We start from the raw sequence: 23,735 nt of genomic DNA, 5'->3' as shown, positions 1-23,735 counted from the left end.
TAAATGAATAATGCTTATATTTCCTAGTAAAATATGATCATTGAAGTTTAGGTAGATTATTTTTGTGATGAGCATCAGAGCAACAGAGTAGAGTAGTTTGGTGACATTTTAAACTCATCTGAATTTATCATAATAAAGAAGATACTGTAGCATTTAATAGTCATATCACTTCATAAAGACTTAGTAAACAGGCCCTTTCTTGCTCCCCGGCCATCTTGGTGGCTGGTCTCGGTTGGGGTCCCTCCCACACCTAAGGCAGGAAGATGGTGGCAGCAAAGAAGACGAAAAAGTCTCTGCAGTCGATCAACTCTCGGCTCCAGCTTGTTATGAAAAGTGGGAAGTATGTGCTGGGATACAAACAGACTCTGAAGTTGATCAGACAGGGCAAAGCGAAATTGGTGATCCTTGCCAACAACTGCCCCGCCTTGAGGAAATCTGAAATAGAATACTATGCCATGTTGGCTAATACTGGTGTCCATCACTACAGTGGCAATAACATTGAGTTGGTTACAGCGTGTGGAAAATACTACAGAGTATCCACATTGGCCACCATTGACCCAGGTGATTCTGACATTATTAGAAGCTTGCCAGAACAGACTGGTGAAAAGTAAAAAAATTTCCTTTAATAAAACTTTACCAGAGCTCCTTTTTAAAAAAAAATATTTAGTAAACATTATCAACAGGCACTTATTAATTTTCTCAATACTTTGAGAATAAAGGCTGTCTGTAATTAACATATATTTGTATCTTTGAATTTATTGAGTTCTCTTACAATTCATATGTCTTATTTTTATTTTATAACTTGTAAAAATCTCAAAATCATGCAAAGTAGTGTTAGTTATAAATCTCAATGTGTTCATTCAGATTCAGTAATTATCAGTGTATAGCTAAAGTGGCTTTATGAATACTGACACCAATTTATCTCCTATTGTGTCTTCTTTTGCAGAAAATTTCAGTTATTCCTCATTAAATAATTTACGGACAAGTCAAAGATTTACAAAAGAAACACTTAAGTTCTAAAATCTGACTTTTTGGGTAATGATTTTTATATTTTGGTCTGGAGAGATTGGTCAGTGGTTAAGAGCACTGGCTGCTTAACCAGAGGACCCAGGTTCAATTCTAAGTATCCACATGATAGTTGGTCAAAACACTAACACCAGTCCAAGTGGATCCACTGCCCTCTTCTGACATCTGCAGTCATCAGTACACAATAATTTATAGACACACAGGTGGTGCACAGACATATATTCAGGCAAAACACCCATACACATAAATATACAAAGAAATATATTTTACATTTTAGTGAATTTTAGTTTTCAGATTTTCACATTTAGACTGTTCAGGTGGGTAAAATCTGAGCATATAATTAAAATCTTAAAAACCTCCAAACTTTGAAATAATTATAGTCACAAATATATGCATAAAGAATATTTGATATGTATAAATAAAACATGGAGATTCTTCATTTGTTTTGATTTAACTTTAGAACATGCATTTAGTGTGTGTGTGCGTGCACGGGCATGTGTACATGTGTGCATGTGTGCATGCACGCAAGTGTGTTGCTGGGTGTGTGCTTGCCTGGTTTGTGTTTGCAAGTGAGAGGACAACTTGTGAGTTTCAGTTCTCCCTTTCTACCACATGGAGTCCAGGCTTGGTAGCAAGTATGCTTTTTTGCTGAGCCATCTTCATAGACCCTGTTTTGATTCTTTTCTTTTATTGAAGATGGATTTTTTCTAATATGCTCTATTCTGATTATGATTTCTTCCCCCTGCTCCTCTGAGTTCCTTTCTAGCTCCCCTCCTATCCATATCCACCTTTTTCTTCATCTTATTTGAAAACAAACAGGATTCTAAGAAATAATAACATAAATTATTTACTATAATATATAAAACAAAAACTAACATTAGAAAACAAACAAGGAAAAGATCAAAGAAAAGCCACAAGAAACAGATATAGATCAACTCATTCATTGGCAGACTTTGGTATATTCCACAAAACTTGACGTCATAATATATGCATAAAAGGACAAGAGAAAGTAATTGTGTATATGTATGTGTATGTATATGTGTGTAGTATATATTATGTATGTGTATTGTATACAACTAAAATTTAAAAATATGATGAGTTAAAAAAAAAGCCCAGACATGACATTATTTGAAAAGGACCTACATTGAGTGTGTTTTCTTTTGGCATTGAATGTGTTTTCTAAAAATGCAGCCTACCCTTACGAGTAGTTTGTTTCCCCAGTGAGACTCAAGGATGAAGAAAACTAAATTTCTATTTTGCAAGTGATTATCAGTTGGAGAGAGCTTCTGGGGAGGGATGGGGATATGTGTTGACTTCTCCTTTCACCTATAGGACCCAATCTGGTGCACACCCATGCAGGCCTTGACCATGCTATGTCAGTCTCTATTCATATGTGCATCAATCCTATTGATTTAGAGACTCCTATTTCCATAGTGTCCTCCATCCCATCTGGCTCTTATACTCTTTCTGCCTCCTCTTGCAAAAAGTTTCCTCAGCCCAGAGGGGAGGAATATGATAGTTCCAAGATATCTCTATCATATTGTATGCCTGTGTATATCTGTATTTGTTCTCATTTGCTGCAGGAGGAAGCTTCTCTGATGATGACTAACCAAGGCACTGATCTATGAGTGTAACAGAATGTCATTAGGAGTAATTTTACTGCTATGTTCTTTTAGTAGAAAAGTAATATTTGGTTGTATCCTAAGTTATTGGGCTATCTAGTCTCAGAGTCTTGGTCTCCCAAGCAATGTTGGTTATGAGTTCCATCTCATGTAGTGGGCCTTAAGTAAAATCAGATATTAGTTGGTCATCCCTATAAGCTTTGTGGCACCATTGCACTAGCATATCTTGCAGGCAGGACACTGTGGTGTGTTCAAAGGATTTGTAGCTGGGTTTGAATTTATGTTTCTTTTTTGATAGTATGCAAAGTTCTTTCCTGTACCAAAGATACTAGCACATATGGATAAAGACTGTGAATTGTGTAGGTGATCTCTTCAGCAGCAGACCTTGCTGTTAATTGGTATAAAGCAATCAAGAGTCTTGGCAGCAGCCTGGGTTGTTCATGTATTTCCATGAAACCCTTTTGTCCAACAATGTAATTAGATGTAAACCAATCCCAGGACTAGAATCTTAATTTGGTGTTAGGACTCTGTCTTTCGCAGACATTTCATTTAGATTGAATTCACATGTGTATATATTTTAGGAAGCTTCTACTGTATTTCCATACTACCACACAAATGGCTCTTAATTTTAGCTGTCATTCCTTGTATTCCTTCCTTTGTTTCCTTCCCCACTTGTGTCTCCAATTACAGTTTCCCCACCCCATCCATCCATCACTGTCTGTCATATTTACTTTCCTAGGAATATCTATTTGTCTCCTTACCACAGTACTTTATATTTTATATCTATATATAATATATAACATATATAACCTTGGTGGTTTTATAGATTGTGGCTTGTTTAATATTGATTTAAGAGCTAATATGCAAACCATATTTATTGAGCTCTACATTTTTCTCTGCTCCCCTCCCTGCCTTTACCCTCCCCTCCAACCCTCTCCCAAGGAGCATTTCTTTAAGTGCTTCTAAGCCATTTGAGTTTACTATATTGATTATTCTCTTTATATCTGTAATTCATTTTTAATTGAGTTGTTTTCTTGATCCCTAGTTTTTTAGTTCTTTATTTTATTTTTGATATTAGCCCTATATTAGATGTGTATTTGACAAAACATATTTTTCCATTCTGGAGGCTGCTGTTTTGACTAAATGACAATGTTCTTTGCTGTGTGGAAACTTTTTAGTTCCATGATGTCCCGTATGTTATTTATTTTCATGCCTGTGTTAATAGTGTTCTATTTAGAAAGTCTTTTCCTATGCCAATGAGTTCAAGACTATTCCCTATTTTCTTTTTTATCATATTAAAAATCACAAAGATTATAAAAATAAAATTATGATACACTTCTATCTATGGTTGCTTTTAAGTTCTTTATTTTATAACATTCTGTAGTAGGAGCGGCAGGGCTGCGTTCCTGCCACCCAGCTCCCGGCTGCCTTTTTGTAGTAGGAGCTACGGGCTGTGTTCCACTGCCTGGCTCTTGGCCACTGGCTAGCTTATGCCCCGAAATAACAACACACAAACTGTATTCATATAAACACTGCTTGGCCCATTTCTATTAATGTGTGTAGCACCACGAGGTGGTGACTCACCAGGGAGATTCTAGCCTATGTCTATCTTGGGTAGGAGCTTCATTGCATCTGCCCTGGAGAGCAGAGGCATGGGTCTGAGCTCACTTCTTCTTCCTCCCAGCATTCTGTTCTGCTTACTCCACCCACCTATGTTCTAACCTATCAGGCCAAGCAGTTTCTTTATTAATTAACCAATGAAATCAACAGATTGATATGACACTCCCACATCAACATTCTTTTGCTGTAATATTTTCTCATTTGTCTTACATTTTTTCTAAGATGATTCATTTAACTAGGAATTCAAAATATGCTCCTAAACTATAGCTGGTTAAAGTCTTTTTAAATCTTACTTCTCCTTTTCTTTATTTTTCCATTCTAATTTATTGTAATTGAAAAAACTAAACTTCAGTTTTATAGAATCTTTTATTACATTTATTTTCCCTATATACCTTTTACACTGGTATTTTATAACAAATATATACTTTAAACAAGCTATTTTTGTTCTTTTGAATTTGTCTTAGAGTTTTGATTGCTTTGAAGAGACAATGTGACCATACAGTTATAAATGAAAACATTTAAATGGAGGGGCAATCTTAACAATTTCAGAGGTTCAGTCCATTATCATAATGGAGGAGAGTATGGCAGGATGCAAGCACATGAAGTGCTGGAGCTGAGAGTTCTACATCTTGACTCAAAGGCAACAGGAAGTTAGCTTGAGCAAAAGGTACCTCAAGGTCTACCCTCACAATGACACTTTCTCCACCAAGGCTACACCTGATAATGCCACTCACTTGGGAGGGGCATTTTCTTTCAAACCACCACAGAGATCTCTCCTAAACACGAAATTTTTATGCTTATAATTCTTCAAATACTAATTCTATATTAAATTTGCTGAACATAGCATTAGAGAGAATCAATGGAAATACCTCAGGTCACTTTAGCTTTTACTTTCATTTTTGTCATGCATTCATCACATTACAATGAAAGGAATGTGGCTCAAAGAATAACCATTTATATGATTAAACAGAGAATTATCTGAAAAAAATGGTAGTAGAGAAATGTACTATATTCAACTTCTTACCATTAATGTCTGTTTTAAGGTGACTTTTCAGTTTTACTGAAATATTTATCTTTATTTATATTTAACTTTAATTTACTCAAGACAAACTTATATAAAAATGATAACAACACTACTTTATAAGCACGTGGGAATTTTACATTCATTAAATTACTTTTTCTATATAATTTTCATTGATTCTTTTCATCAGAGAATATTTTGATTTTATTATGTGCACTCAGTGTTAAAAATCAAGTCTGCACCAGGTTAGAACATGGAACATTATCAAACCAAAAGTGTAGTAGTGTTTCTTTCAAGAGTAAAGAAAATGAAGACTTTTTGCTTGTTTCTTTGAGACAGGGTTTTACTTTGCATCTCAGACTGGATTGGTGCTCATGCAACCAAGGCCAACCTTGAACACATAGTCCTCTGGTTTCAGTCTCTCAGGTGCTGAGATTACACTATGGTTCTAAGTAAAGCAAAAGCACTTTCTGTGTTTCAACAACTTACATGATGCCTTATCCTCTAGTTTTGTTTGTATATTTTATTAGGATCTGTTATGTTAATTTAGTTTTCAGAGTGTGGCTGAATTATTCATTTAATAGTTTTAAGTTTTGTGTTCTAGTAAAAACAAAGTTACTTTTTCTTAGTTATATTATGTGAATTTCATGTGTGTAAGTATAATGATATATACTATAAAATGGTATCAGTAGTATCAGTCTTCCCAGAATCTTTATTAGATTAATCCTTTGGTCATATACACTAAAAGCAATCTATGATTGGTATTTAATCAAGAAAATAATGATTGCCATAAAACATTTTCAGGGGTGGTGATATGATCCTGCTTCATATACACTCAAATTTTTCTTTATTTTGAGACAGGGTCTGCAGCTGATCCAAAATTCACTAGTTAGAGTAGGTTATCCTTGGACTCTGCCTTCTTCTGCCCCCTGAGTGTTGGAATTAAAAGTATGTGACATGACATCTAGCATAACATTCATAAACCTTTAAAAGTACAACTTTTATGAAATCAAGAACATGCAAGGACACAGTTCTTTAAATATGAAAACTTGAGCATTTTGGAATGGTGAAGGCATACTTTTTCTACTCATTAAATTTTCTTTGTAGATAATTACCAAAATTACAAAATTGTAAGTGTTTGCTTCTATTAAAATTGAGAGCTTTGGTACTGCAATATAATTATTAAAATGCAAATAAGGTGGTAGTATGTAAGTCGATGAAGGAATCTGATAAAACTTTGAGAAAAGAAAATCAAACAAATGAAATAATGAGAAAACTACTTCTACTTCAGTTAGCAATAAATAAGTAAATGTATTGAATGCCTAGTTTATCAGCATAACATGTTAAACTTTATGTGTCTTGAAGTATGATTAATACATATTAATTTCATTTAAAACTTCACTGTTTAATAGTTGAGTATAATTATGTATTATGAGAGAATTGTCTTCTTGGTGTTTGTTGTACCAAACTATACATTTGAGAAGTATGAGGAATGATACATAGAAAACACAGTAGTCTTGTTTTTTGCTTGTTTGTTTGTTTGTTTTGGAGGAATGGATTTAGACTGAGAAACCATGGCCATAGTTTTTCTATTGGATTCCATTTTAGTGCATATCCACTATATTCTGAATAATCTTATTTTTCCACTTTAATTGAAAACATGTTCTTTTCTCAAACCATATATCCTGATTACAATTTCCCCTTCCTCTATACCTCCAGGTTTCTTTCCACCTCCCCTCCCATCTGGATCCACTCTGTTTTTCATCTCTCATTACAAAATAACAGGTTTCTAAGAGATAACAAGAAAACATAAAAAGTAAATTATAATAAGATAAAAGAAAAAATCACATTGAAGTTGGACAAGGAAAACAAACAGAAGAAAAATGGTCCAAGAAGAGTCACAAGAATCAGAGACCCACTTATTCACATATTCAGGATTCCAATAAAATACTAAGCTTAAAGCCATAACTTATATACAGAGGACCCTGTTCAGATCCTGTACTTAATTTTTCAGTCTCTGTGAGTTCATGTGAACCTTGCTCAGTTGATTTATAGGGATGTTTTCTCCTGGTATTTTCTATTCTGTTGGCTCTTACACTCTTTCCACATTCTCTTCCAAGGGGATTCCATGAGCACTGAGGAGAGGGATTTGATAGGGATATATAATGTAGAACTGAGTGTTCCAAGGTCTCTCTCTCTCTGTTTAATGTTTGCTGTGAGTTTTTGTATTTCTTTCCATATGCTATAGGAGGAAGCTTCTCTGATGATGGATAATTAAGGCACTGATCTATGAATATAGCAGAATGTCATTAGGAATATTTTGTATGTGTATCCAGGGACTGGGCTCCACTCTCTGCATTTTGATTGGCTGTAGTTTTCTATAGTGGCTTCTATCTGTTTCAAATTTGTATCTCTACTTTTAATCAGTCTAATTTCAGCATTGAAAATTTTAACTTTTCCTGTCTTCCATTATTTATTAATGAATTACTATTTGTCAGTAACTATCTGAATGTTTTAAATATATTAGGGGACACTTGCTTAACCTTTCTCTGTCTTCTATACTTCCCTCACTTGTGCATACATCATAACTTCATGTATTATGCTCTTTTTGCAATGCTAAGCTAACTTGAAATAGGGAAGATGGGTTGAATATGAGAGATGTCTCTATATAATAATTTTCTTGTGGTAGGAGTGTGCTGCTGAAACCTGTACAGTTTTATGGTAATATTCCTACTTATTACTATTCTTTCATTTGTTATTTTCTTATTACTATTCTTAATGTCACCTTGGTGTTTAAAAGAATTTTAATACAACCATTCCTTTAATGTTAGAAAGATAACATAGCTAATGACATTTTAATGTTAAAAATACTTGCCATGTTGATGTTCTATGAATACTTTTTAATTGTTCGATTAAGTATAAGAATCCTCAGTTTGTTGACCCAATGTAACCAGCTACTTTTTTATTAACTCACAGAAAGAAACTTTATTTAACCAAACCCCTGGTTTTCTTTGAAATCTATCTTATTGTAAATAACTGTATTTGCTATTACATTTTTAATTTTTACTACTTGCATTTTCATAGTACTGTATGCATACTGATAACTTAAAACTCCCTCCTCCCTACCACCCCTGTCTGCCTTTTCACCTACCCACAAATCTCTCAATCAGTCCCACTCTATTTCTCTGTTGTTCATAGTTATTCATTGTTTTGTATAACTCACCAAAATCAATCAAGGGCGTATGCGTGATTATAGATTTGGAGCTATCCATTGGAGATTGGTAGGATTAGCAGAGATCATACAACTGAAGATAGTGATCTATTCACACCAAGATTCTACTAATAGCCAGTAATTCATAGAAAAATGGGAAGGCACTCTAAGCCCTATCCCTTCATTGACTAATTGTTGATAGAGCTGATCTCATAGACCCAGTGCAGGTAACTACTGTTGATGTCAGTTAAGGATAGCAGTAATTGTTCAGAGTCTAGGCATTTCATCCTATCTTTGTCTGTTATATATTTCTAGTTCCATTTTTCTCAACGTTCCTGGAGTCCTAGAGGGGGTGGTGTAAGTGATATATTTAGGTATGGGTCAAAATCTTGGCTTATGTAGTAGCCATGAGTTCCTGCATTCACCATTATTTATCATAAGGACAAGTTCTCTGATAAGGCTGGAAGCAATTTTATCTATGGATATTATAATAAGTATTTAAAAAGTAGCTTACTGTGTCAGGTTTATGTTTCCTGCATGGGCTTACAACCACTGTACCTGGGATGTTATCCAGACTTAGAATAGCACACGTTAATCCTTGACCCATACCTCCTATGGAGTTTGCTCTTTAATTTATAGAGGGCAGTTGTTTTCCTCCAGTATTCTCAAGCTATTATTTCACAGATCGGCATACCTTGTCTTCCAAATTGTTTCTTTATATTCCATTTATTCTAGTTAATTCTCCTCCTGTCATATATCCTCATGTCCCTAATAGCCCCTGCCATTTTAATTTAACTATCAAGTACTATGACCGTATTCATATTTTTATCACTCTAAGCTTCACCCCATTTCTGCCCCTAGGCAGACCAGAGAAGACAAACTATATGAAAGGGTTAGGGGCTAAGAAGAAGTCTTATAGATCACTCAGTATTCAGTACTCCCTTTCCTCCCACATTCTGATAACTTTCACCAAAATTCTTGCTATTTTACTTTTATATCTCTCTTTCACACTCATACCCATACACAAACAGAAATAATCCAGGTTTTTATCTATGAGAGAAAATGTGAATTTTATTTTTCTAGGTCTGGATTATTTGGTTTAATATGATTACCAGTTATGTCTATATCTTAATCACTTTTATATTGCAATAAAGCACTATGGCGAAGGGTTTTCTTGAGGCTTACAGTTCTAGGGTCCATAGGAGTCTATCACCATCATGACAAGAGCATGGCAGTAGTCAGGCAGGTATGACACTGAAGCAGCAGCTGAAAGCTCACATCCTGATCTGCAAGATGGAAGCACAGCGAGAATGATGTGAAACCACAAAGACTGTACTCAGTAACTTAACTTCTTTGACAAGATCACACCTTTTAATCCTTCCCAAACAGTTTCACCAACAAAGTACTCTAATATATGAACCTATGGGAGCCATTATCATTCAAATCCCCCAAATCTGTTTTCCAAAAAATAACATTTATTCATATTTACAAGTGAACAAAAATACACTATATTTGCCACATTTTGGAAATAGCCTTAATCTCAGCATTCAGAGCATAGACAAGTAAATTGACTGGGAATCTGAGTTTAAGATCTATTTCTGTAATATACAACATGATCAAAGGCAACTTGGGGAGGAAAAGGTTTATTTGACGTATATGCCCCATACTTATAATAGGAGATCATTGAGGGAAGTCAGAGGAGGAACTCAGAGCAGAGGCAAAATCAAGGAGGAAGTCCCTTACTGGCTTTCTACCAGTTCAGCAACCTTTGTTATACTGTCCAGAACCTCCTGTACAGGTGGTTTACCCACTCCACATCTATTAAGAAAATACCCCACAGACATGCTTACAGGTCAGTCTAATAAAAGAAATTCTTTAGTTGAGAATTTCTTCCTAGTTCAGTTTCTATTATTGAAATAAAACACTATGACCAAATGCAATTTAGAATTACTATGTTTATTTTAGTTTACAGTTTATAGTCCATAGAGGAGGGACATCAGACAGAGCAGGACCCTGGTGGCAGGAATTGAAGGGGAGGAGGCCTTGGAAGAGACACACAGCATAGTAGCCTGCTCTCTATGATTTACTCAGCTTCTTTATTATGCAACTCAGGTTCACCTGCCAATGTGGGGCACCACCCACAGTAAAATTAGGCCTCCTGTATACAGCCATCCTATATTCCTTTTCTTATGAATTGTGAGGTTCAGCATTTTTAATATACCTGATGGAGTCATTCTCATGTTCCTTTTGGAGAGCTGTATTAATATTTGGAGCTGAACATAGTGCAATACCAGTGCTCAGAAATTATGACTTTTAATGCTGTCAAGACTTTATTGCAAGATCCTGCCTGTCTCAAATACACAGAAAGATGAGGGTGGGAAGAAAGAACAGAAGACAGAAGATCAAGGTTGTAACGGCGTAAATGAATGCAGTCAGATTGTAAAAATATATACAGCTTTAATGGGGATTTAGACTTACAGAACCACCATTATAAGATAGACCAGGAAAGCAGAAGGGGCAGCTGGGCACACACCCAGCAGATTTATAGGTAAACATTAGCCCGAGGCGAACACACCCCCTAAGGCTGGGCTTAACCCTACACAAGGTAGGGAGGGGAAGAGGGGCAAGGGAAAAAAAAGAAGGAAATTGGGTCTACTCTGCATTTTTAAATCATGTTACTATTGAGTTTTCCTACTGAGTGCTGGAATTCGTCATATATTACACATATTAATTGCTTATCAGTTATATGTTTTATAATTATTTTCTTTTTGTCTGACAATTTTCTCATCACTATGTTGACTGTTTCTTTTTCTGTGTAGAAGTAATTTTTACTTTACACTGGTCCCATTTTAGGAGTGGGTCGTGCCTAAAAATACATTTCCTCACTGTAGTATCCTGAAGCATTTGTGTCCTGTGTTTACTTCTAATAATTTTATTGTAGTAAGGAAATCACTATGTTAATTGAAATAATCTGGGTACAGAAAGACAAATTCTATATGATCTTACTTATTTGTGGAATATGAAAAAGTTGATGTTACCAAAGCTTAGAAGTTGTTGATGCTAGCAGAGGATTGTTTGAAAGTTGATCACTGAGCATTAAATTACTGTTAGATGAGCAAGAAATTCTCAGACACTATTGTATAGCATAGTGACTATATATAAATACTTATTAAAGGCATTTTTAAAACTAGAAGAAATTATTAGTGTTTTGATTGCTAAGAAATTTTAAAGTATATGTAACATATTTATCACCTGATATCATCTTCTTCATTTACTTTTTCAAAGATTGAAGTTCTTGTCATGCAGGTATTTAACTTGTTTGGTTAATATTACACCAAGATATGATTGCTTCTATTTCACTAGGCATTATAAGTCTGTTTAAATTGCTTAACTGATCTTGATTTAACTTTAGAAAATGGTATGTATCTAGAAAACTATCCATTTTCTTTAGATTTCCAATTTGGTGGAGTACGAGTTTAAACTATGTCATTATGATTCTATGAATTCTCATAGTGCCTGTTATGTTCTCCCTTTCTTTTTTTTTAATTTGAAAATTCTTTCTCTGCCTTTAGTTAATTTGACTTGGGATTTGTCGATCTTCCTGATTTTCTCAAAGAATTAACTCTTCATTGTTTCTATAATTTTGTTGGTTTTACTGATTTCAGCCTTGAGTTTGATTATTTCTTGCTGTATACATACTTTGAATGTGGTGTGGCTTCCTCTTTTTTTTCTTAAAATTTCAGTTGTGTTGTTAAGTTGCTAGTGTGGTAATCCTCAGTTTTCTTATGTAGACACTTGATGTTATGAACTTGCCTCTTAGAACCACCCTTATGTTTGACATATCCTGTATGTTTGAGTATAGTGTATTCATTTTTCATTCAGTTTTAGAACGTCTTTAATTTATTTCTTAATTTTTCTTTTGACAATATCTCATTCAGAAATGAGTTGTTTGGTTTATATGAGTTTGTAAGCTTTCTTTTGGTTTTGTGCTAAAATAGGATATAGGGTGTGATTTCAATTTTCTTGTCCTTGTTGAGAGTTGCTTTGTGTCTTAAGTATGTGGTCAGTTTTCAGGAAGTTCCGCAAGGTGCTACAGAGGAAGAATTTTCGTTTGTGTTTGGATCAAATGTTCTGTAAATACTTGTTAGGTCCCTTTGTTTTATAATGATAATTAAATCCAGCAATTCTCTGTTTAGTTTTTATCTTACTGACATATTTATTGGCAAGAGTGGGATATTGAATTGTCTCTTACTGTCAATGTTGAGGGACAATATATAATTTAAGCTGTAGTAGTGTTTTTTTTTTTTTTTTTTAACAAATGTGGATGTCCTTGTATTTGGGGCATAGATGTTAAGGATAGCAATGTCCCTGTGGTGGTTTTTGCTTTGATGGTTCTATAGTGTCCTTCTCTCTCTCTTTTGATTAGTTTTGCTTTGAAGTCAATTTTGTTGGGTATTAAAATACTTACACCTCTTGTTTCTTGGGACCATTATTTATGATATCTTTTTCCATTCTTTTTATCTTTTTACCCTGAGGTGATATCTTTTTCTTGTTGTTAAGTTGTGTTTCTCTGATGCAGCAGAAGGATGGGTCCTGTTTGGTATCTATTCCGTTTGTCTTATTTTTTTAATTGGAAAATTGATACCATTGATTTTGAAAGGTATCAATGAGCAGTATTTGTTGATTAGTATTATTTTGTTGTTGTTTTGATGGTAGTGGGGTATGTGCACACATTTTCCTTCTTTTGATACTCTGGTCTGAGATTATTTATTCCCTGTGTTTTCTTGCTTATTGTTAACCTCTAGGTTGGAGATTTCCTTCTAGCATCTTCTGTAGGTTCAGATTTGTAGATAGATATTGCATAATTTCAATTTTATTTTGTAGTATCTTATTTTCTCTATCTATTGTAATTAGATATTTTTGCTAGATCTAATATTCTGGACTGGCATCTCTGGTCTCTTAGAGTCAAGCCCCCTTTGGCTGAGAAGTCAGGTGTTATTCTGCATTTATATGTTACATGGTCTTTTCCCCTTGAAAATTTTCATAATATTTATTTACTCTGTATGTTTAGTGTTTTGATTATTATGTACTGAAGGGACTTTCTATTCTGGTTCAATCTTTTTGGTGTTATATGTGTTTTTTGAACCTTGCTAAGCATCTCTCTCTTTAGGTTATTTGATGAATGGAGATATTGGGTGCTTAAAAGAAATCTCACACTGTCTCAGAAATGAGAGATAGACAATTATTTATTTAAGGGGAAAACTTACAAATCAGGATTCTCTGCTTGAATGATGGATGAAGATCCAATCCAAAGCAAGCCAAACAAGCGAAGAGGGCCAAGAGGGGTGGAGAGAAGAAGGGGGCTGATGTGCTTCGGCATCTGGGTAAATAGTCTATGAGGCCATGCCCCAGTGGCAGGTAAACCTTCCTGTAACACCTCCCCTTTTTGTTTAAATAAGACAGTTCTAAACTTAATACAAAATTATATAAAATAAGAACAAATATCCTATTCTAAGAAGCTTAAGTCTTGTATAATAAAAAAACTTGGCTAAGACACAAGAGGAAAGTAACAACACTTATCTAGTCTTCAACCCCATGGAAGATCCAAGAAGGGAAATAATGTTACCTGAGTGATTAGGAAGTGCAATCAAGCAACTTCCAAAACATGGAACAAATGACAGAGACAACTGGCTACCTGGACAATCACCCAAATTCTCAGTTGCAACATTGAGGCAACCAACTTTGGCTAAGGCCTAGAATAACTGACAGACTTGGCAAGATTTGACAGTTCTGCTTATCCATTTCTGGATACTATGTATTTTGTCAGTGGTTGAGGTATGGGCAGTTCCTTCCCCAAAGGCTGGTTTTTCCAAGAAGAAAACAAGCTCCAAGTGGAGTATCTTTGGTGCTCAACATTCTCTCAGGAATAGATCCGTGTTGCCAGGAGCAATTGTGTCTCACTTAAACACAATTCTAAGTTATTTAAATGCCATTTTCTACAGCTCTTTGAAATGATTGAAGATTATCATACAGAATATAATCTCTATCTAAAGAACCTGATTAGTCTAACTATAAATATGAAAAATATAGATGACTATTGATCTATAATTTTTAATACCTATATAGCTTCAAAACTAAGACAAAAAACAACTGTGCAATGAGGACAATGACCTCCAAATGTAAAAAATGTATAAGTATCTTGATCAGAGGTAGAAATGTATACTGCAATATGGTAAATATATATATATATATAAATGCATAAAAATATTTTAAACAGGTAGAAGCATGCATGAATACAATATTCAATATATTTTAATTTTGTATTAATATACAAGAATCTATACCAATGTAATTGTTTAGAAATAATAACTAACAAATACCAATCTATTATCCCATCATCCAGTTTTCCCACTTTTTTTAAAAGAAGATCCTTGAGCTTATAAAATTGCTCTTCCAACCCTCAGCTGTATACCAATTATAATCAACCCCTAAATGATGTCCCTAAGCCTGGGGACAAACTTTCCTGGGAGAGGGGACATCGTCTTCTAGAATTACTTCTAGCTGTCATGGGGGTGATGTTCTTTCTAGGGGATCCTGTGAAAGTAAAGTGATGGTTAAATTTCAAGATTAATGTCTGGTAAGATGACAAATAGTCTCTGAGTGTTTTGTGGAGGTCTGGCTAGAATGTCGTAAAAGATGTGCACCATTTCAGCTAACCAAGTTGGAACCATCTTGTGCAGCTGGTACCCACAACAGGTCTTGTAGTAGCGCTATCAGTATCATCATATCAATCAGGTTGAGTTGTTGTTGTGGGACCCCATCTTTCTGAAATCTTCAAAGATTACTGCAGGAAAATTCATTGTTCATTGTGGAAAACTTAAGCATTATTTATATAGATATGTACAGACATATATATTCAATGAAAGGTATGATAAAGACAAAAATAGATATGAAGAAAATAAAGATGTTTTCTAAACTCATTTTTCTTTCTGTCCCATATCATGGCTTCTGACATGAGACAGAAACTCTAGGATTTTCTCTTAACAACAGGCTTAGAATTAGAGAGGGACCGAGCCAGTGTCCAACTCCAAAACCAGCTCTCTAGACACACACACACACACACACACACACACACACACACACACACACACACACACGTATATTTTGAACATTTTTGCTTACAGAACATATTCGATTGTCTTGCTGATCCTTATTGGGTAGTAATTTTTTCCATCTGGCAGTATTCAAACATGCAGGGTCTCTTGAATTCTTTAAAGATGAATGTTTTCCTGCAGAAATAAGAACAGAACCCTACCCCCATTCTATATGCTGTTCTTACCACCTGTATGATTATCATCATCATTGTGGATGAGTTGTCATTTCTCCTTTCCAAGAGGTTTCTCCTCTTCAAACCAAACCTTTATTAATTTTGATAGTATCCACAATTTGGAAACAAGAGAAAAAACCCCTTTCCCAACGTAGCACATCTTCTGGCTTCCATTGAGAGGTCAGCACATCCTTGAAATAAACTAGTTGATTTAATTCAGCAGATTTTTCCATTATCCAATTCTTTTTGCTGTTGTTGTCCCTTCCTCATTAGCATTAAGAAAATTCAAGGTTAATAAGGCATTATGTAATCTATTTCTGGAGGCATTTCCCACCCCTTTCTGTTTGCTTAACTTATCCTTTATAGTTCAATTTGATCTTTGTATAACTGCTTGACCTGTAGGATTGTGTGGTATACCTGTAACATGCTTAATATTATAATAAGCAAAAAAATGTTTCATTTTCCTGGAGACATAAGCTGGATCGTTATCTGTCTTTATTTGTGCAGGTATAACCATGATGGCCTTAACTTCTAATAAATGTGTTATTACTGAATCAGCTTTTTCTGAGTTTAAAGCAGTTGCCCACTGAAAGCCTGAATAAGTGTCAGTGGTGAGATGTACATATTTTAATTTTCCAAATTCTGAAAAGTGGAAAACATCCATTTGAGTACCCTTTGGGTTGGTTCCTGCAGGTAGCAGTGTTTGGTTATATAAAGAGAAAATAGGACATCTCCTTATAATCTCCTTATCTTGTTGCCATGTAACAGAAAACTCTTCTTTAAACCTGTGTTATTGACATGATGTTTTTATGAAATTCTGAGGCCTGCAACATGCTTCCAATCAATAATTGATCAATTTCTGCATTACCTTGTGCTAGAGGACCTGGCAGACACATATGGTGGGATCGGATATGTGCTATGTACATAGGACAAAGCCTATTCCTTATTATGTTTTGCACCTGGATAAACAATAAAGTTAATTCTGTATCATCTGGCGTAAATTCAGCAGTTTCAATATGCAAGATAACTCTTTCTGCATATTGTGAATCAGTAACTATATTAAGAAGTTCTTTACAATCCCTTAGCACCATAAGAATGGCATATAATTCTGCCTTCTGGTTAGAATTACAAGGGCTCTGTTCTATCTTATTCAATTCGTCTGATTTGTAACCTGCCTTCCCTGATTTATTAGCATCACTATAAAATGTATGGGCTCCAGTTATTGAAGCATCACGTACAATTTGAGAAAGAATCCAAAAAGTTCTCTTTATAAGGTTAAGTCTATCACTTTTGGGATAGTTGCTATTAATTTCTCCAAAAATTTAACACAAGCTCTTTGCCATGGTCCATTGTCTTCCCATAACTTTTTTATTTAATCAGTAGTGAAAGGCACTATAATTTCTGTTGGGTATGTACCTGTTAGTTGACAAAGTCACAATTCACCTTTTATAATTAATTCAAAGACTTTTTCCACATAAGTTTTTAATTTTTTACTTGGTTTATGTGGTAAAAAGATCCATTCTAAAATAATATCTTCTTTCTGCATTATAATTTCCATAGGAGAAATTCTTGATGGCAATATGACTAGAATACAACTAAGATTTGGATTCACTCTATCCACATGTGCCTCCTGTAATTTTTCCTCAACCATTGTCAGTTCCTTTTCCGCTTTAGCTGTTAATTCTCTGAGACTATTTAAATCTTTATCACCATCTAAGGTTTTGTTTAAATGAATTATTAGATCAGGTGTTATCCCAACAGCCGGTTATAGACTAGAAATGTCTCCCAACAATCTTTGAAAGTCATCAAGAGTCCTAATCAGTCTCTCCTAATTTGTGCCTTTTGTGTTCTAATCTTCTGTAAACCTATTCTGTCACCTAGGTAATTAACAGAATCTCCTCTTTGAATCTTTTCAGGAGCAATTTGTAATCCCCATGTAGGCGAGACTTTCTTTACTTCTTCAAACATCCTTTCTAAAGTATCTATATTTGAATCAGATAACAAAATGTCACCCATGTAATGTTAAATTATAGACTTAGGAAATTGCTAACGTATTATTTCCAATGTCTGACTTACAAAGAATTGACACAGGGTGGGTCTATTGAGTATTCCCTGTGGGAGGATATTTCACTGGTATCTCCTAGTAGGCTGAGAATTACTATAAGTAGGCACTGTGAAGGCAAAGTTTTCTCTAGCCTTTTCTTGTAAAGGTATAGTGAAGAAGCAATCTTTCAAATCAATAATAAAAGAGGCCATCCTTTTGGTAACAGAGAAGACAGAGGAATTCCAGACTGTAGAGGGCCCACAGGTTGAATTACCTTGTTGACAGCTCTTAGATCTGTCACCATTTTCCATTTACCAGATTGTATTTTTACAACAAACACGGGAGACTTCCAAAGGCTAGGTGATTCCTCAATATGTCAAGCATCTAATTGTTTATGTATCAATTGTTCTAAAACCTGCAATTTATCTTCAGCTAGAGGCCATTGCTTAACCCATATTGGCTTCTCAAGTTAGCCATTTTAAAGGTAGGGCTGTTGGTACCTCTAAAGGTTTGTTAGTTGTTTTATGTTCTTGTACAGCCTAAATGGCTATTGACCTTTGTTCATAGTACCTCATTACATCCTTTCCAGAGTTATGAGTTCCTGAGAATGCAGGAATGTTAATCTGGGTATTCCATTGCTGTAACAGGTTATGGCCTCATAAATTTATTTCAATATCAGCTACATATGGCCTCAGCTTTCCTGTTTGACCTTTTGGACCAATACAGTCAACCCATCTCGTGCTTTGTTTAACTCGAGATATAGTTCCAATTCCTAGTAATTGAACATCTGCCTCTTGAAGAGGCCTATCTGGATTACATGATTCTGGAGTAATAATAATCCGCTTCTGTGTCTATCAAGCCAACAATTACAATTCCATTTATATACACTCTCAGCTTTAGTCTCTGATCATTTATAGAAGTTTGCCAAAATATATGCTTCTTATTTCCTATTTGAATTTCTGACTTATCATCCAAATTTGAGCCATCATTTAGAACATTATGGTCTTGCAGAGAAGATTCTAGAGTTTTTAATTTTCTTGGTGTGACATGTCCTCCATGGTTACTGGTAACGACTGGGCCACTTTTGGCTTGGGGGCCTACAAGAGGTCCCTCAAGGAGTTTCCCAATGGTATCGGGTTGCCTTGACTGTCTGTTGTTGACCTGCATTCATTGGTCCAGTATCATCTTTTACCACACCTCCTACATATACCTGAAGGCCGAGGTTTCCTATTCTTGCCATTCCGAGATTAGGTATTATTCCTAGAAATTTCTTGCCTGCAATTGCTTTTCGGATGTTCTATTTTACCACAATTAAAACATTTGGCAGTTTGACGTCTCTTCATTGCTTTGGAAATGGCTTCTCCTACCTAAGATTCATCATTATAGTCAAACACATCAACGTTCATTGTATGATGAATCCATTCATCCATAGGTGGTGATCTACATCTTAAATGCCCAGTTATCTTTTTGCATTCTAAGTTTACATTTTCAAAAACCAGAGATTCAAGAATTATTTGTCTAGCTTCTGGGTCTGTTACTACTATTTGCATAGCCTTAATTAATCTTTGTAAAAAGTCAGTAAAGTGTTCTCTCTGTCCCTGCCTAACACTGGTATATGGTTCAATCATTTTCTCTACTTCTTGTATCCTCTCCCAAGCATTCAAGGCTGCTTTTTGGCATAGGGACAATACTTCTTCATCGTAAAGAGCTTGGACCTGTGGATCAGCATACAGTCCTATGCCAAGAATTTGATCTTTGGAAACCTCCACACCTTTTGCTCTTCCTTGTTGTTCTATATGTTTGGATTCTTCTCTGAAATAAATTCCAAACATCAAGCAAGGTCCATCATGCAGGACTGCTAAAACTAACTGAAAGAAATCATGGAGGGTAGCTCTAAAATTAGAAGCCCAAGTCCTTATCATTTCCTTAACAAATGCAGAGTGGAAGCCATAAGAAACAACTGCTTGCTTTATTTCTTTTAGATCATTCATTCCTATTGGCATCCATCTAGCTTCTTTGACTCCCTTCAAGCCTTTATAAGTTGACGCTTTGTCAGAGTAAATTGCAGGGTATGATGTTAAATCCTGGGTAAACCATTTCTGACAGCCGGTGATGACATTGTATCTTGTCCTTGTGCCTTCTTACCCTGTTGACCAGCTCCAATAATTTCCTCAATCATTTTAAATCTTTTTATCATTGTCTCATAAAGCCTGAATATCCTGACCTGCATATGTTTTTAGTGATTTCCCTAAGGTATCAGTATTCTGTTCCCCACTCTACATCTGTGATTACAAGGTCTTAATCTTTCCCTTGAAAGATAACATCTCCTTGAACTGTTCATGGATATTGTTTAGATTGCCATCCTGGTTGTACATTCTGTCTGTTACCTTATCAAAACTTTATGATAACTTCTGAACATCAAATTCAACAGCAAGAATCCTTTTGGGTAACTTCCTAGTACTCTTAGATATGGAGTCAATTTTGCCTATTATCACTTGTTCAGAAAATCTCTGATTTTTGATTATATTAATCCTGTCAACTATTCCTCCTTAATGAGATAATATGGAGAAGAAAACTGAAATCTAATAACCATTAAATCGAGGTCCCTTCATAGTCATATAGGCCTCATGTAATGCTTTTCAATGTGGTAGCAAAAAATGCAGCAAAAGTCACATTAGAAACAAAATCTGCCATTTTACCTCTTAACCAGCAGATGGTGCTATTTCCAAGTCGCGACTGGAATCAATGCAATGGTGACAATACAGGTCCTGTGATAAAACCTGCCTTGGTACTTGTTAAAAAACTGGGGAAAAGTGAGTTGCCCCAAAGATATAGATGTAATCAAATCAATTCCATACATGGTGCAAGAAACCCAGAGTCTGGGGGCAGAGAACAGAAACCCAGAAGCTGCACACACTGGGTGGCAGAGGCTGGCAAACAGCGCTTCTAATCATGCAGCCAGCTGTCACAATGAATACTCCTTGTGGCAGGGATTTTGGCGGGAAATCCGGCCCGTGAAGCAGGCAATCCACCTGAAAGTCATGGAGTTTAAATCCACATGGGGTACCAGGTGATGGCTGGAGATATTGGGTGCTTAAAGGAAATCTTACACTGGCTCAAAACTGAGAGATATACATTTATTTAAGGGGAAAACTTACAAATCAAGATTCTCTGCTTGAATGATGGTTGGAGATCCAATCCAAAGCAAGCCAAATGAGTGAATGGGGACAAAGGGGGTGGAGAGAAGAAGCAGGGCAGATGTGCTTTTGCATCTGGGTAGTCTATGAGGCCAAACCCCAGTTGGCAGGTAAAACTTCCTGCAGCAGTTATTAACATTTTCTTCTATGAGTTTGTTGGAAATATTTTGTGTGACTTTGCCCTTGATTTTTTTTCTCCTTTTTTCTATTCCTAGTCTTAGTTTTTGTCTTTCATAGTGTCCCAGATTTCCTGGCTGTTTTGTCCCAGGGTTACTTAAGATTTTACATACTCTCTCATGTCTTCAAAGCCCAAGATTTAATCTCTTCCATCTCTTTTGTTTTGTTTGTAAGACTTGCCTTGAGATCCTGTTAATATTCCTAAATTTTTCATTTTCAGGTTTCCTCCAGTTTACATCCTTTATTAGTTCTATTTCTACTTTCAGGATTTGATCAGTTTTATTAATTTCTTTCCACTGTTTGCTTGTGTTTCCACAGATTTCTTTAAGTAACTTACTCATTTTCTCATTATGGATCTCTATCATATCCATAAAGAATATTTTAAGATCTCTGTCTTTTGCTTCAGACATATTTCAATACTCAGGCATAAAATAAGTCATTAAGAATTAGTTTAATATTGTGTTCATTTAGCAGAATAATAGTAGTAAGTTCTCTCCTAGGTCCTATGATCTGTCTGGCCACAGGTTCTTGGTCCATAATGGTTCAAGTTATAGGTTAATTACTCTCAAGATGTTCATTCCACTATGATACCAAGCCAGTCATTATTACAGTTCATAGGTAGTTCACATGACTACATAAGATTGATGATTGCTTTCTTTATCTACTTGTATCACATTCATAGCATCTTCCAGTAATATAAGAGATGGCCTGTTTTAATGTCTAAGCTATTATGGATATCATTAGAAATTTTTTTCTGTGTTAATGAGTTCAAATATATTTCATACTCTCTCATCTATAAGACATGGGGTATCAAGTCTTATGCTGAGGACTGTGTTCCATTTGAAGTTGTTTTGTACAGTATGAGAGCTAAGAATAAATTTAATTCTTTTATACATAGCTATCCAGTTTGTTAAGTAGTAGATGCTGAAGACTGCTGTTTTTTCTCCAATATTGTTTGTGTCATTTGATGTTTTTGTGGGACTCCTAGTGATAGAAGCAGGCCATGTACCTATCGCTTTGACTGGTTTCCAGGAAACTATTTTTCATCCTGGGTTACCTTAATACAAGGTAGGAGCTTAGTCCTATCTTAACTTGATATGCTATGCTTTGTTGATACGCATGGGAGACGTGACCCTTTCTAAACAGAAAGAGAGGGAAAGAGAGGATTAGTGGATTTGGGGGATGGGAGAGAGATTGGAGGAGAGCAACGAAGTGAAACTGTGATTGGGATGAAAATAAATGAATAAATTTAACTAATAAAAATCAGGTGGACTTAAAGTGCATTGACGTAATTTTGGATCTATCATTCTGTTCTAATCAATGTTACCTTTTTATTCCAGTTTCATTCCAGTTTCATGATATTTTTACTATTATAGCTATGAATTACAACGTTAAATCTAAAATACTGATGTCACCACAGTTTTTGTCATTGTTCTTGATTGTTTCAGTGATATTTTTATTTATATAAAATGTATTCAAAAGAATACATTTTTCTTAGTACTGTTTTCTCTAATCCTTTTACAAAGGGATATTACATCTTTGTTCATACAAGGCATGCCATGCATATGTCATACACACACACACACACACACACAAAACCATTCAAGAAAAATAGTGATTTAGTTAAACGAAGAAAAATGGTACATATATGGCCCAAGCTGGAAATGAACAGTGTTATTTTTCTGACTCTTGGCATAGTTTATTTTTTAATTCCATGTTCATTATATTTTGTTGGAATGGATTTCTTAAAATATTGAGGTTCCAAATATAAAGGTTGCTAAACATTTCATTTTTTGTTAACTAAATGCAGGAAATTGATTGAGTTATACTTAGAAATTGGACAAATAGAATTCTAAACATTTGACTTTAAGAAGGATTTTGTTTTTACTATTGAAAATAATACTACCATGACTATACATTTTTACTCTATGAATAAAAACTTTTCTGACTACTGTAATCCATTTGCATTCTTTCCCAATTTCCAAATATAAAATTTACTTTTATATTACTTAACATTTCATAATTTTTCTATTGTCTTACCTTTTTTTGTATTACTTTCTTTGGTGGCAACATCAAAATCAACTAATGTCGCATATTAATTTTAGAATACCTTTTGTTTTTTATTTTATTTTTTAAAAAAGAAAGGTGAGCATCCAAACAGGCTAGGCTCCCACAAAGCTAGTACATGCAGTAGGATCAAAACCCAGTGCCATTGTCCTTGGCTTCTCAGCAGCCCTCATTGTCCACCATATTCAGAGAGTCCTGTTTTATCCTATGCTTTTTCAGTCCTAGTCCCAGCTGGCCTGAGGGGGGAGGACCTTGGAGTGCCCACAGGGCAGGGAACCCTGACTGCTCTTCAGACTGGAGAGAGAGGGGGAGGGGAGGGGGGAGGGGGAGGGAAAAGAGAGGCAGGGAGGGGCGGAAATTTTTAATAAAAAAAAAACCAGAAAACAAACTCTTTTCATATTACCAATCCCAGTTCCCACTTCC

The 23,735-nt window shown here is 35.2% G+C and overlaps 1 protein-coding gene and 1 pseudogene across 1 annotated transcript in view; both read left to right on the top strand.

Moving 5' to 3' along the window:
* LOC142840369 (uncharacterized) overlaps positions 1–23,735 on the top strand; it is a 248,668-nt gene that overhangs the window by 30,089 nt on the left and 194,844 nt on the right. The window lies entirely within an intron of this gene.
* LOC142841491 (large ribosomal subunit protein eL30 pseudogene) lies at positions 249–660 on the top strand (annotated as a pseudogene).

Source organism: Microtus pennsylvanicus, chromosome X, assembly GCF_037038515.1.
Source record: "Microtus pennsylvanicus isolate mMicPen1 chromosome X, mMicPen1.hap1, whole genome shotgun sequence".
NCBI lineage: Eukaryota > Metazoa > Chordata > Mammalia > Rodentia > Cricetidae > Microtus > Microtus pennsylvanicus.
The sequence above is the reverse complement of the archived record's forward strand: the minus strand, read 5'-3'. Positions and strand labels throughout refer to the sequence as shown.